Source organism: Macaca mulatta, chromosome 1 (assembly GCF_049350105.2).
Source record: "Macaca mulatta isolate MMU2019108-1 chromosome 1, T2T-MMU8v2.0, whole genome shotgun sequence".
Lineage (NCBI taxonomy): Eukaryota > Metazoa > Chordata > Mammalia > Primates > Cercopithecidae > Macaca > Macaca mulatta.
In genome coordinates this window covers 204820667-204833900 of record NC_133406.1, presented here as the reverse complement: position 1 = coordinate 204833900, position 13234 = coordinate 204820667, and the positions used below count along the sequence as shown (strand labels likewise).

The 13234-nt window shown below is 37.4% G+C and overlaps 1 protein-coding gene across 9 annotated transcripts in view; it reads left to right on the top strand.

Annotated features, from left to right (window-relative positions):
• Positions 1-13234, top strand: part of AGO3 (argonaute RISC catalytic component 3) — a 140834-nt gene that overhangs the window by 44984 nt on the left and 82616 nt on the right. For 2 of the 9 annotated variants that reach the window (XM_077963817.1, XM_077963806.1), the window contains exon 1: positions 11361-11503. The exons of 6 other annotated variants lie outside the window; for them this stretch is intronic. The gene's annotated coding sequence lies outside the window, so the exon portion shown is untranslated. Of the gene's footprint in view, positions 1-11360; positions 11504-13234 lie in introns of those variants that run through there. One more of the 9 variants, XM_077963824.1, reaches the window with a different exon arrangement.

Below are 13234 nucleotides of genomic sequence, written 5' to 3'. Positions count from 1 at the left end.
TTGTTATTTTTATTGAGATCCTATTAGATTTATAAATTAAGTTAGGACAAATTGGCATCTTTAAGATGTTATCTTTTCTGTCAAGAATATACTATGTCTTTCTATTTGTTCAAGGTTACTTTTGTTTTCTTCAAGAGATCTTACAGCTTTCTTCACATAAATTTTTCACATTTCTTTTTTTCTTTTCTTTCTTTCTTTTTTTTTGAGACCGAGTTTCGCTCTGGAGTACAATGGAGTGATCTCGGCTCACAGCAACCTCTGCCTCCCGGGTTCAAGTAATTCTCATGCCTCAGCCTCCCAAGCAGCTGTGATTACAGCATGCACCACCACACTCAGCTAATTTTGTATTTTTAGTAGAGACGGAGTTTCACCATGTTGGTCAGGCTGGTCTCAAAACTCCTGACCTCAGGTGATCCACCCACCTCAGCCTCCCAGAGTGCTGGGATTACAGGCATGAGCCACCGTACCCAGGCCATTTCTTGTTATTCCAGGATATTTTCTCCTTTTTGTTTATAAATGGGTTTATAGATACTAACTTGTTATTGCTTATATGTATTCAGGCTTTTGCTTTCTGTATACTTTCTCTCTTTCTGTGTTATTGAAGTCCATTATTGTTTGTGGTATTTTTTCAGGTGATTTTATTGGGGTTTCTAGGTTATAATCATCACCTGCAACTAGTGATAAGTTTACCTCTTCCTTTGGATTTTTATACCTCTAATTTTTTTACCACATTATATAGACTAATCAGACAAGGTAGGATTAAATAGTAGTGATTAATGTGCATCCTTTTTCTTTCTTGCTCTAGAAGCATTAAGTATTGTATGTTTGTATATATTGTCATATTAAGGAATATCTGTTTCTTGTTTTATTAAGTATGTTTATCAAGAGTATGTGTAAATTTTGTCCGATGCCTTTTCAGCATCTATGGAGCTGAAGATGTGATATTTCTCTTCTTTTTAACAAACATTGAACCAAACCAGCAGTCCTAGAGTCTTTTAATTGATGCTGGATTTTGTTTGCTAACACTTTACTTTTATAAATTAAAATGCAAAAGTCTGATTAATCTGCAGCCTTCCCATTTTGTACAGTCTTTGTCAAGTTTTGGTGTTATTTCCTAAAAAATTCAGAAGTTTTCCATTTTCTAAAATGTATAACAGTTTTAAAATAGTATTGATATTATCAGCTCTTTTATGATTTCGTAGAATTCCCCTATAAAACCTTGTGACCTGGTGTTTTTTGTTTCGTTTGGTTTGGTTTGCTAGGTAGCTGTTTTAAAACTTCCCTCATTTATTTTGTGAAAATCAGTCTAATAATTTATCACACATTTAAAAATGACTAAAAGTATAATTGGATTGTAACACAAAGAAAGGATAAATGCTTAAGGTAATGGATACCCCATTTACGCTGATCTGACTATTATGCATTATATACCTGTATCAAAAGCTCATGTAACCCATAGATATATACACCTACTATGTACCCATAAAATTTTTAATTAAAAAAAAAAGTCTCTTCAGGGTGTTTAGGTTCACTTTTGGTAGCTCACATTTTACTGGAAAATTATTTATTTTATTCATATGTAATTTAATTATACAGAGTTTTACAAAGTAGTTTCTATTGTTGTTATTGTTATTATTATTTTTTTTTTGAGACAGGGTCTTGCTGTGTCACCCAGGCTGGAGTGCAGTAGTATAATCTTGACTCACTGCAACCTCTGCCCCCCAGGGTCAAGTGACCTTCCCACTACAGCCTCCTGAGCAGCTGGGACTACAGACACATGTCACCACACCTGGCTAATTTTTGTATTTTTTTGTAGAGACAGGATTTTACCATGTTGCCCAGGCTGGTCTCGAACTCCTAGGCTCAAGAGATCTGCCTGCCTTGACTTCCCAAAGTGCTGGGATTACAAGCATGTGCCACCGTGCCAGGCCAGTTTCTATTAGTTTTTGAAATTCTGTGTATATCTGTGGTTTTCCCAGTTTATTATTTTGCATATCTATGCTTTGTTCTTTTCACTTTTTTTTTTCAGGTAGTGAAATTGGGTGGTATTTGTTTTTCTCCATCTTTTTCAAGCTTTCAACAATAAGCATCTATTACTTTTTATCAAAAAATTTTAAAAAGTTATGGAATCATAAATATTTATTTTAGAATACAAAAATAAATATGTATGTTCTTGATTTCTTTTTTGGTAACATATTCTTCCCAGTTAATGAATTATTGAAACCTATAATAGAGAATCTTTTCTATTATTCTAGCTCAGGTGTATATTTAGTACTTCAACTTAAATTCTTGGATCAATGAAATAAAATCTTGATGAACTCTTTCTAGAGAAGTAAGGTACCCAAATTTATTGAAACAATTTTTTTTTTTTTTTTTGAGTTTTGCTCTGGTGTCCAGGTCGGAGTGTAGTGGCTCGATCTCAGCTCACTGCAACCTCCGCCTCCCCAGTTCAAGCGATTGTCCGGCCTCAGCCTCCCAAGTAACTGGGACTACAGGTGCGCGCCATGATGCCCGGCTAATTTTTTTGTATTTTTAGTAGAGATGGGGTCTCACCATGTTGGTCAGGCTGGTCTCAAACTCCTGACCTCAGGTGATCTGCCTGCCCCAGCCTCCCGAAGTGCTGGAATTACAGGCGTGAGCCAACGCACCCGGCCTGAAAACAATTTTTATTAACATTAAACTCACTAGAAAACTCTCAAGAATTGTGTTGCAGATCATTTGAAAATATATCTGCCAACTTCCCCTTCCTTCCTGAAGTGTGTTTACAGGCAGAGCAAGTTACAACAGTCTTACTGTTCTTTAAGGATAGAGCAGCTTCCTGGGGATTCTGGAGGTTCAGTTCTCTGGTCAGTGATCAGGACACAATACTGATGTTGAGGAAAGTAAGGCCTTTCCGACAATGGGAATTATTCTTTTTTTTTTCTTTTTTTCTTTTAAGACGGAGTCTGGCTCTGTCGCCCAGACTGGAGTGCAGTGGCGCGATCTCGGCTCACTGCAAGCCCCACCTCCCAGGTTCACACCATTCTCCTGCTACAGCCTCCTGAGTAGCTGGGACTACAGGCGCCCGCCACCACACCCAGCTAATTTTTTGTATTTTTAGTAGAGATGGGGTTTCACCACGTTAGCCAGGATGGTCTCGATCTCCTGACCTCACAATCCACCCACCTCAGCCTCCCAAAGTGCTGGGATTACAGGCGTGAGCCACCGCGCCCAGCCAACAATGGGAATTATTCTTAAAGTTATTTTTTCTGTCTTTTTAAGCTAGATTAGTAACATGTACTTTCGTTTTATTGGTGGAAATATTTAAAACAATTATTTTTCTGGTGATCACTGTTTTAGCTGTATTACAAAACTGCTGATATGTAGTATTTTTATTCTAGAAACTAGAAATAGGTATTATATTATATTCTAGAAACTCCTCAAATTTCTTTTGTATTTCCCCTGTGCTTGAAATATTGTTTGAGAGACTTTTCAGATTTTCAGAATGAAAATCGTTTTGTTTTCTGGATTTGTTGTGAATTTTCTAGTTTCATTGTATTGTTAAAAAATGGGGTTTGTATTTTTCCTTTTAGAGTTTGTAGAGGTATTTTTTGTAGCCCAATATATGGTCAATTTTTGTGATAGTTCTATGGCTATTTGAAAATAAGGTATATTCATATATTAGATTAGGGTGAAATATCCATCAGAGCTACCAGTTTATGTTGCTTATGTCATTTATTTCCTTACTTAGTTTTGTTTTTTGTTCTCTCAGACTAGGAGAAATAAATTTCCTATTATTAATATCTTTCTATTTCTTTTATCTCCTATAATTTCATTTTCTGAATGTTGCTACTGTATATTTAGAAGCATATATATTCATATCTATTTTCTTTGTTATGAATTATAACCTTTATATGATGAGTGACTTTTTGTACTTTTTGACCAAAATTCTAGATTATCTAATAAAAGGATTGCACTTCATGCTTTTGTGAACTTTATCCTATCCTTTAATTTTTTTTTTTCAGGTATATCTTATGACAACATAGAATGGTTTGCTTTGTGGGTCAGTTTAAAGCTTTTTTTCTGTTTAGTGGATGAATTAAGCCAGATATAGATAGAAAGGACATATCCTCCTATCAAGACACAACCATTGGTTGTGGTTTTGTAAAATTATTTTATGCCATTTTTTATGTTTGTATATATTTTGAAACTTTGAGTGGTGTGTTTTCTGTGCTTTTTAAATGGTAGTCCTCATATTAGGAAGATTTTCCCCCCAGTGGTTATCTTTATACTTACACTTTCATATGATACTTGTCTTCCTCTGTTTTAAAGCAGTCTTTTCTTTCCCTTGAGTAAGTTACATTAGCTTTATTCTCTTCCCTTCTTTCTACTACTTTTAGCCAATATAGTATTATTTTATTGCCCTTTATAATTTTATTCTTTCTTGTTGCTTAAAGTTTTACTGATTGACTTTCAACTTTGACTCCTATCTATTGCACATGAGGTGCAGTCATTGAGCTTATTCTACTTTTTATATTTTCTGCTCTTGACATTCATTTGTATATATTCATTCATTTGAATTCCTACATTCTTAGACCATGTAACAGTTTCATTCCATTTGTTTTCAATCTTAAATCTGCAATTAAATGTATTGTTGCTCACTGCCAGTCCTTTTGCTGAAATTTTTCTGGTCATTTGTTGGTTTCAGTTTGTCCTCAAGTTGCTGCTTCAATAAATGCTCATATGAATAAGGGCTGAGTTATCTGTAGCCTTATTCCTGAAGGATTGTTTGGCTAGATGTGGAATTTTTGGCTCACACTTTTTCCTTGAGTACCTTGTAGGTATTTTTCCACTGTCTTCTGGCATTGAATGTTCAATAGAGAAGTATGATGCCAGCTTGATTTTATTTTTCTTAGAAGGGATGTGCTTTTTTGTGTGTGATTGCTGAAAGTATTTCTTCCAAATACCAAATAATTTAGAAATTATTTTATTAAGTGACATCTGATAAAATTATTAGATGTTTTCTTAATTGACCATTTTGGGTCAGTTTTATGTCTATCATTTTATTTACTTTTAAAAAATTTTTATCCTACATGCTTCTTACTGTGCCTTTCGTGTTGTATATTTTTACCATGTGCTCATTGCATTTTAGTTCTTAAATTTTTTCTTTTTCTTCCATTTCTCTTTTGAGTTCTGCCATGCTTGTTTCACTGCAACTCCCGTTGACTGGATAGCTCCTCCTTGAGTTCCTAAATTTCTGCTCTGAACTTTTTCTTCATAATTGCATTAGGAATTTTTCAATGCGCGTAACAAGTAGGGTTTTAAATTTTCTCTGCTTTGTGATGATATTGTTTGTTGAGGTTTCTTTGTCAGAGATGTCGCAGTGCCTTTTTACATTTTTTTCTATGGTATTTTTGTATAGATACTTAACCACTTTTTTGTTGCTTATATTGGCATGAGATGAGTTTCCCAAACCATCTGTTAGAAGGGACTTAAGGGTCTTAGGAACGTTAGGAACACCTTTGGAGCAAGATAGTTTTCCAGGTTTCTGTATTCAAGGGCTCTCTGCTCCATTGTTCTGGTGGATTCTTTCTTCAAAATACAGCCACATCTCCTCTGCCTCTCAGTAACTTAAGGGGTTTAAGTAATGTGAACTACCAGCCATGAGTCTTCCGGGTCCTATTTCTGCTACCAAGGGATACACCTCCTACCCTTTAAATTGCCTGCCTCAAATGTTAACAATTAAAGAATTTGTGATCGATATACAGAAGTTCTTTGTACTATTCTTATAACTTTGTGAGTTTGAAACTACTTCAAAAGAAGAAATTACAAAAGAGCATGCCTCACTTATAAAAGAGTGGTCCTTTCTGAGATCTGTCACTTCCAAACCACTTATTGTTCTGCCACTTTCTACACCTCCTTTCCTTACCTCCTTCTGAGAATCCCCCATTTAATCTCAGTTCTAAACATTGTAGTTCCCACTTGAGATAGGTTCTTTTCTTTCTGGGAGTAAAGATGTGCTATTCCCCTACCAGATTCCTTTATACTTCTTGTCTTTCTCCCATGCTCAGATGTGGCTTCTTTTACTCTGAAGTACTTTGGGTCATATTTACTTATAATTTGGCATTTTTAGGTTTTTATTATCCGCTAGTTTCACTAAAGACGTATGGTATTTTTTGTTTTTAACATTGTCTTTGTTGCTCTGTACCGGTTCTCGGAGAAAGATGGGAAAATTTGGAACTAAATGGCTGTTATGTTCCTACTAGAACTTGAAGTCCAGCTTTGAAAATTATTAAGAAATAATTTCTAGGCCAGGTGTAGTAGCTCACGCCTGTAATCCTAGCACTTTGGGAGGCCAAGGTGGGAGGATCACTTGAGCCTAGGAGTTTGAGACCAGCCTGGGCAACATAGTGAGACCCCCCATCTCTATTAAAAAATAAAGAAATAATTTCTAAATAACCCCTTGTTTAAAGAAATCATGAAGAAAATTTTGAACTGAAGGATAATGAATACAATACATATAGAACTGGTATGATCAGCTAAAGCAATGCTTAGAGAGAATTTAAAACTTTAAATGCCTATTATAAAAGAAAAAAAGCATCAGTGACATGAACATTCATTCTCAACAAGTTAGAAAAATCACAGAAAATTAAATGCGAAAGAGAATAGAAAGAAATAAAAGATAAAAACCAATCAGTGAAATAGAAAAAACTTCTCTCTGTCCTTTAGATAGGGAGACTTCAAAGGTTTTTAAGAAGGATAGTGACATGATCATATTTGTTTTCCAGAAAGAGACCTCTGGCAGCAGTGTGGAGAATAGATAGAGGAGAAAAAACTAATCTGAGAAGCCAGTTAGGAGGCTTTTCAATCACTAGTTCAGGTAAGAGATGGTGATGGTCTAATGTGGGATGGAGAGGAAGGATTAAGCTGGAAAAATAGGTTTAAGAACCATGTCCAGGAAAAAAAAAAAACTTTGGGTGTAGTTACTGGTACATGGAACTGATTGGAAAAAAATAGACCAGAGCTTTACTAGATTTTTGAAGGAATTATTTTTGCAAATAAACTATAAGCCTGGCATATCAGTCAAGGTTCAGCTAGGGAAACAGAACCAGTAGGAAGTATAGAGAGAGAGAGGGGTTTATGCAATTGTAGGAGCTAGATAGGCAAGTCTGAAATTTTTGGGGCAGGCTGGCAGGAAGGGCAGGTGAAATTCAGGCACGGGCTGAAGCAGTTATCTATAGGTGGAATTTCTTGCTCTCAGGGAAGCTTCAGCCCTACTTTTAAGACCTTTCACCTAACTGAATTAGGCCCATCAACATTATTCAGGATAATCTCTTTTACTTAAAGTCAATGGATTATGGATTTTAATTACATCTACAAAATACCTTCATAGCAACACCTAGATTAGTGTTTGATTAAACAAATGGCAGCTGGTAGCCTAGCAAGTTAACACATTAAAAACAACACCTGCCATGGTGACTTACACCTGTAATCCCAGCATTTTGGGAGACCAAAGCTGGAGGGTCACTTGAGATCAGGAGTTTGAGATTAGGCTGAACAACATAGTGAGACCTGATCTCTACCAAAAAAAAAAAAAAGAAAAGAAAAAAATTAGCCAGGTGTGGTGTGTGCTTGTAGTCCCAGCTGCTAAGGAGGCTGAGATGGGAGGAAGGCTTGAGCCCAGGAGATCAAGGCTGTATTGAGCCATGATTGTACCACTGCACTCCAGCAGTGACAAAGCAAGGCCCCATCTCAAATAAATAAAAAGAACAACTACTCTCCACACCTGGTGTGAAATTTTCTGTGATTATTCAGCCCTTGAAGCAACTTTAAGGTACAGTGACTGCCATATTATAAACTGTCTCCCAAGAAGGGCGTGCTCTCCAGTGTACATTCAGAGTAGTGACTCTGAGTTTTCTAGCAGGTATGAATGGTGGTACTGTCAACTGAATATGGAAGTAGATCTACTATTGCTGATTAGTTGGCAGTATACACCATGTATCAATGTTAACATGTCCGAAGCTTGAGGATTCTATGGAACATATAGGCAGACATATCTAGTATATAGTTAGAAATTTAGGTATGAAAATCTATAATGTGGGAGCTCAAAGTAAGAATGTTGGGACTCTTCAGTACGTAAATCCATATTTGAAACTATAGAAGTGGAAAAACTCTTTAGGAATATTATTTAGATTGAAACAGGAAAGAGAAGGATAAAGCCATTGAGGAATACTAGCATTTAAGAAAGAAAGAACTAGTGAGCAAGTAATGATAATTACAAGGCAATATGAGACACCAAACATGATGTCAAAGAAGCCAAGAGGGGAAACATATCCAAAAAATAAATGAACTGGGCAGAGGGGCTCACGCCTGTAATGCCAACTACTTGGGAGGCTAAGGCAGGAGGATAGTCTGAGCCCCAGGAGTTGGAGGCTGCAGTGAGCAGTAATTGAGCCACTGTACTCCAGCCTGGGCAACAGAGTGAGACCCCTATCTCTAAAAAAGGAAACAAAAAGTAGATGATTTCACAGTTAAACAATGAGAGCTTTTTCAATAAAATCAAGAGACGAGGATATCAGTACTATGGTTTTTAGTCACTATTGTGTTTGCTAACTTCTGTTCTTCTTACAGGTTTCAGTCTACATGTTACTTCCTTGAGAAGCAGTGTTTGACACCCTTCTCCCCCCATCCAGCCATCCCCCAAGTCTGAGTTAGGTATTTCTCTTCTGTATTCCCATAGCACAGTGTAATTCCCCTATAATAGCATGTATCACCTTGAATTATGAGTGTTTATTGTTCTGTCTCTCCTATTAGAATGAAAGCTCCATAAAGGGATTGTCATTTTATTCACCAGTGTACCCTCCATGCCCAGCACAACTTTTGGTCATATTAAACAAAGAATGAATAAATAAATCCAAGATCATAGGAGGAGGAGCATCCAAATGAGCCTCAAAAATCAGAGAAATATTTGTAGTAGTATGTGATATCTTAGCTGAGCTTTAACAAGTATAATGAGATCAAGAGTTTGGATTGAAAATGAGGTACTCAGGAATAAATGATTTCTGAGGTCTCTAAGATATTATAAAACCTTATTGAAATATCTAAGAGAAAATTTAATGAAACGCATTATCCTTATGGAGAAGACTCAATTTTATAAAATGTCAGTTCTCCCCAAATCAATCTATAAATGTAGTTTTAATTAAAATTCCAATTGGGGGCCAGGTACAGTGGGTATGCCGGTATTTCCAGGACATTGGGAGGCCAAGGTGGGAGGATTGCTTGAGCCTGGGAGTTCTGACCAACATGGTGAAACCTCATTGCTAAAAAAGACAAAAAAGGCCAGGCGCGGTGGCTCAAGCCTGTAATCCCAGCACTTTGGGAGGCCGAGATGGGCAGATCACGAGGTCAAGAGATCGAGACCATCCTGGCTAACCCGGTGAAACCCCATCTCTACTAAAAAATACAAAAAACTAGCCGGGCGAGGTGGCGGGTGCCTGTAGTCCCAGCTACTCGGGAAGCTGAGGCAGGAGAATGACGTAAACCCGCGAGGCGGAGCTTGCAGTGAGCAGAGATCCGGCCACTGTACTCCAGCCTGGGCGACAGAGCGAGACTCCGTCTCAAAAAAAAAAAAAAAAAAGACAAAAAAAATTAGCCAGGTGTGGAGGTGTGTGACTATAGTCCCAGCTACTCAAGAGGCTCAGATGGGAGAATCGCTTGAGCCCAGAAGTCGAGGCTACAGTGAACTGTGCTCTCACCACTGTACTCCAGCCTGGGCAACAGAATGAGACCCTGTCTCAAAAAACATAAAATAAAATTCCAGTAGGGTATAGTATTATTAAGATTTATATGGAAGAATAAGTGACTAAGAAAAACCAATAGAATTTTAAAGAAAAATAAAGCAGGAATTGTCCTACTTCCTATAAAACTGTAACAGTTATACCACATGGCTTCAAGTGCAGGGACAGGCAGATTAATGAAGCAGAGTCTAGAAACAAGCCATATATGTGTTTATGGAAACTGTAAATATCTGACGTAGTGTTTCAGATCAGTAGGGAAAGAGTAGAATATTTAATAAATTGTGTTTACACAGTTAACTGTTTAAAAAATTAGATCCATCTAACATTAGACACAAAATTTATTTCTAGGTGAATTATAATCCCAAATATGAAAAGCAAATCTTCCAAATTCTTTTAGGATAAAAATGAGAGAATATTCCTAACACCAAACAAAGTAAAAAGTATAAACTGCAAAGGAAAAACTGATAAACTTGACCAAAATTTAAAACTTGTGTAATGCAAAAGAAACAAAGTTTAAAATATTAGAAAATTTGTAGCTCGTATAACTGAAAACTTTACAAAATATAAGGACAGATGAATTGAAAAATAGGTAGTTCTCAAAACAGGAAACCCATATAGCCAGTAAACATGTGAAAAGATTCTCATTCATTTATAATCAAGAACTTACAAGTGAAATCAGTGTTACCATTTTGTACCCATCAGATTTGTAAAAAAAGCCTTATTATTTGCCAAAAGTGCAAGGTGAAAAGAAAAATCTTATGAAATCCCAAATGTTGGTGAGGATGAAGTAAAAGGAACTCTCACACATTGTTTGTAGAAGTACCATTTAGCACAACTACCCGGGAGAGCAGTTCTCAACTAGAAGAGATGAAGTAAAGATGAAATTGCATAACTTAAAACCCATAAAGAGGTATCTTGCATGTGTGCTTGAAACATTATATGTAATAGCAGAAAATTGGAAATAGTCTAAATTCCTGTCAGTAGTAGAATGAATAAACAGCACATAAATAGTTATATAATACTGTGGTGTACTACATAACAGTTAAATGAATGAACCAGATCTATATGTATCAATGTGAATTATTAAAACAATGTTATACCCAGACATCGTGGCTCATGTCTGTAATCCCAGCATTTTGGGAGGCAGAGGCCTTTAGATCATATGAGACCAGGAATTTGAAACCAGCCTGGCCTGCATGGCAAAACCCCATCTCTATGAAAAACACAAAAATTGGTCAGTTATGGTAGTGCACGTCTGTAATCCCAGCTACTGGAATTGAGGCATGAGAATCGCCTGAACCCAGGAGGTGGAGGTTGCAGTGAGCTAAGATCACACCTCTGTACTCCAGCCTAGGCAACAGAGTGAGACTCTGCCTCAAAAAAGAAAAAAGAAAAAAAAAAGGGCTGGGCCTGGTGGCTCAGATCTGTAATCCCAGCACTTTGGGAGGTCAAGGCGGGTGGATCACTTGAGGTCAGGCATTTGAGACCAGCCTGGTCAACATGGCTTAACCCTGTCTCTACTAAACATACAAAAATTAACTGGGCTCGGTGGTGCATGTCTGTAATCCCAGCTACTTGGGAGGCTAAGGCAGGAGAATCCCTTGAACCCAGAAGACAGAAGTTGCAGTGAGCCGAGATTGCACCACTGTACTCCAGCCTGGGCGACAGAGTAAGACTCCATCTCAAAAAAAAAAAAAGAAGAAAAAGAAAAAAAGAAAATGTTGGGGGTGAGTAAATAGCAAAAGGGGCCGGGCATAGTGGAGGCCAAGGCAGGTGGATCACTTGAGGTCAGGAGTTCAAGACTAGCCTGGCCAACATCTAGTCATCTCTACTAAAAATACAAAAATCAGCCAGATGTGGTGGCATGCACCTGTAGTCCCAGCTACTCAGGAGGCTGAGGCAGGAGAATCAGTTGAACCCAGGAGGCAGAGGTTGCAGTGAGCCGAGATCATGCCACTGCACTCCAGCCTGGCTGACAGAGCAAGATTCTGTCTCAAAAAAAAAAAAAAAAAAATTAGCATGGTGGCACATGCCTGTCAATCCCAACTACTCAGGAGGCTGAGGCAGGAGAATTTCTTCAACCCAGGAGACCGAGGTTGCAGTGACCTGAGATTGCGCCACTGCACTCCAGCCTGGGTAACAGAGTGAGACTCTTGTTTCAAAAAAAAAAAAAAGCGAAAGGATATGTTGTTACTTATATAAACTTAAGAACAAAAGTATGTACTGGATACATACAAATAAAGTGAAATTATAAAACAGAGATGGGGCAAATACACACCAGTTTCAAGAGTTTGGTTCCTTTTAGGAAGAAAAAGAAAAGAAATGGAATATGGTGGCTGGGTTAGGGAGAAGAGATAGACCAAAAAGATTTAAGAAAAATATGAGAGTATGTTTATGTGAGCAAAGTATAACTTGTGTCATTGGGAAGCAAAAAAATAAGATTGATTTAAAAAAAAAAAAAAAAGACCTATGATCCAGGTATTGTAGCTCATGCGTGTAATCCCAACACTTTGGAAGGCCGAGGCGGGTGGATCACGAGGTCAGGAGTTTGAGACCAGCCTGCCCAACATGGGGAAACCCCATCTCTACTAAAAATACAAAAATCAGCTGTGCGTGGTGGTGCACACCTGTAATCCCAGCTACTCAGGAGGCTGAGGCAGGAGAATCGCTTGAACCTGGGAGGTGGAGGTTGCGGTGAGCCGAGATCTTGCCACTGCACTCCAGCCTGGGGGACAGGGCAAGTCTCTTGTTTCAGAAAAAAAAAAAAAAACAACCTATGGTAGCTTAATGAAATGGAAATAAAGCCTAACATTTGAAGTTGGTTTATTTTTTTCCCCAGCTTTATTCAGGTATGATTAACAAGTAAAAGTTACATGTATTTGAGGTATACAATGTGATTTTTGATAATACATATGCATTGTGAAATGATTACAGCAATCAAGCTAATTAATATAACAATCACCTCATAGGTATGTGAGAGACATAAGAACATGAAATTTACTCTCAGCGTATTTCAAGTATACGTAATAATTATAGTCACCAAGCAGTACATTAGGTCTCCAGAACTTACTCATCTTGTAACTGAAAGTTTATACCCTTTGACCAGTATCTCACCATTTGCCTCAGCCCTCAGCCCTGGGTAACTACCATTCTAGCCTCTGTTTCTGTGAGTTGAGCTTTCTTAGATTCCACATGTGAGATCATACAGTATTTGTCTTTCTGTGTCTTGCTTATTTCATGTAACATAATATCCTCCAGGTTCATCCATGTTGTCACAGATGACAAGACTTCCTTCTTTTAAAGGCTAAATAATATTCCATTTTATGTATGTACCACGTTCTTTTTATCCATTTGTCGTCTGTCAGTGGTCACTTAGGTTGTTTCCATATCTTGGCTATTGCGAATAATGCTGCAGTGAACGTGGGAGTACAGATATCTCCTTGAGATAGTGATTTTAT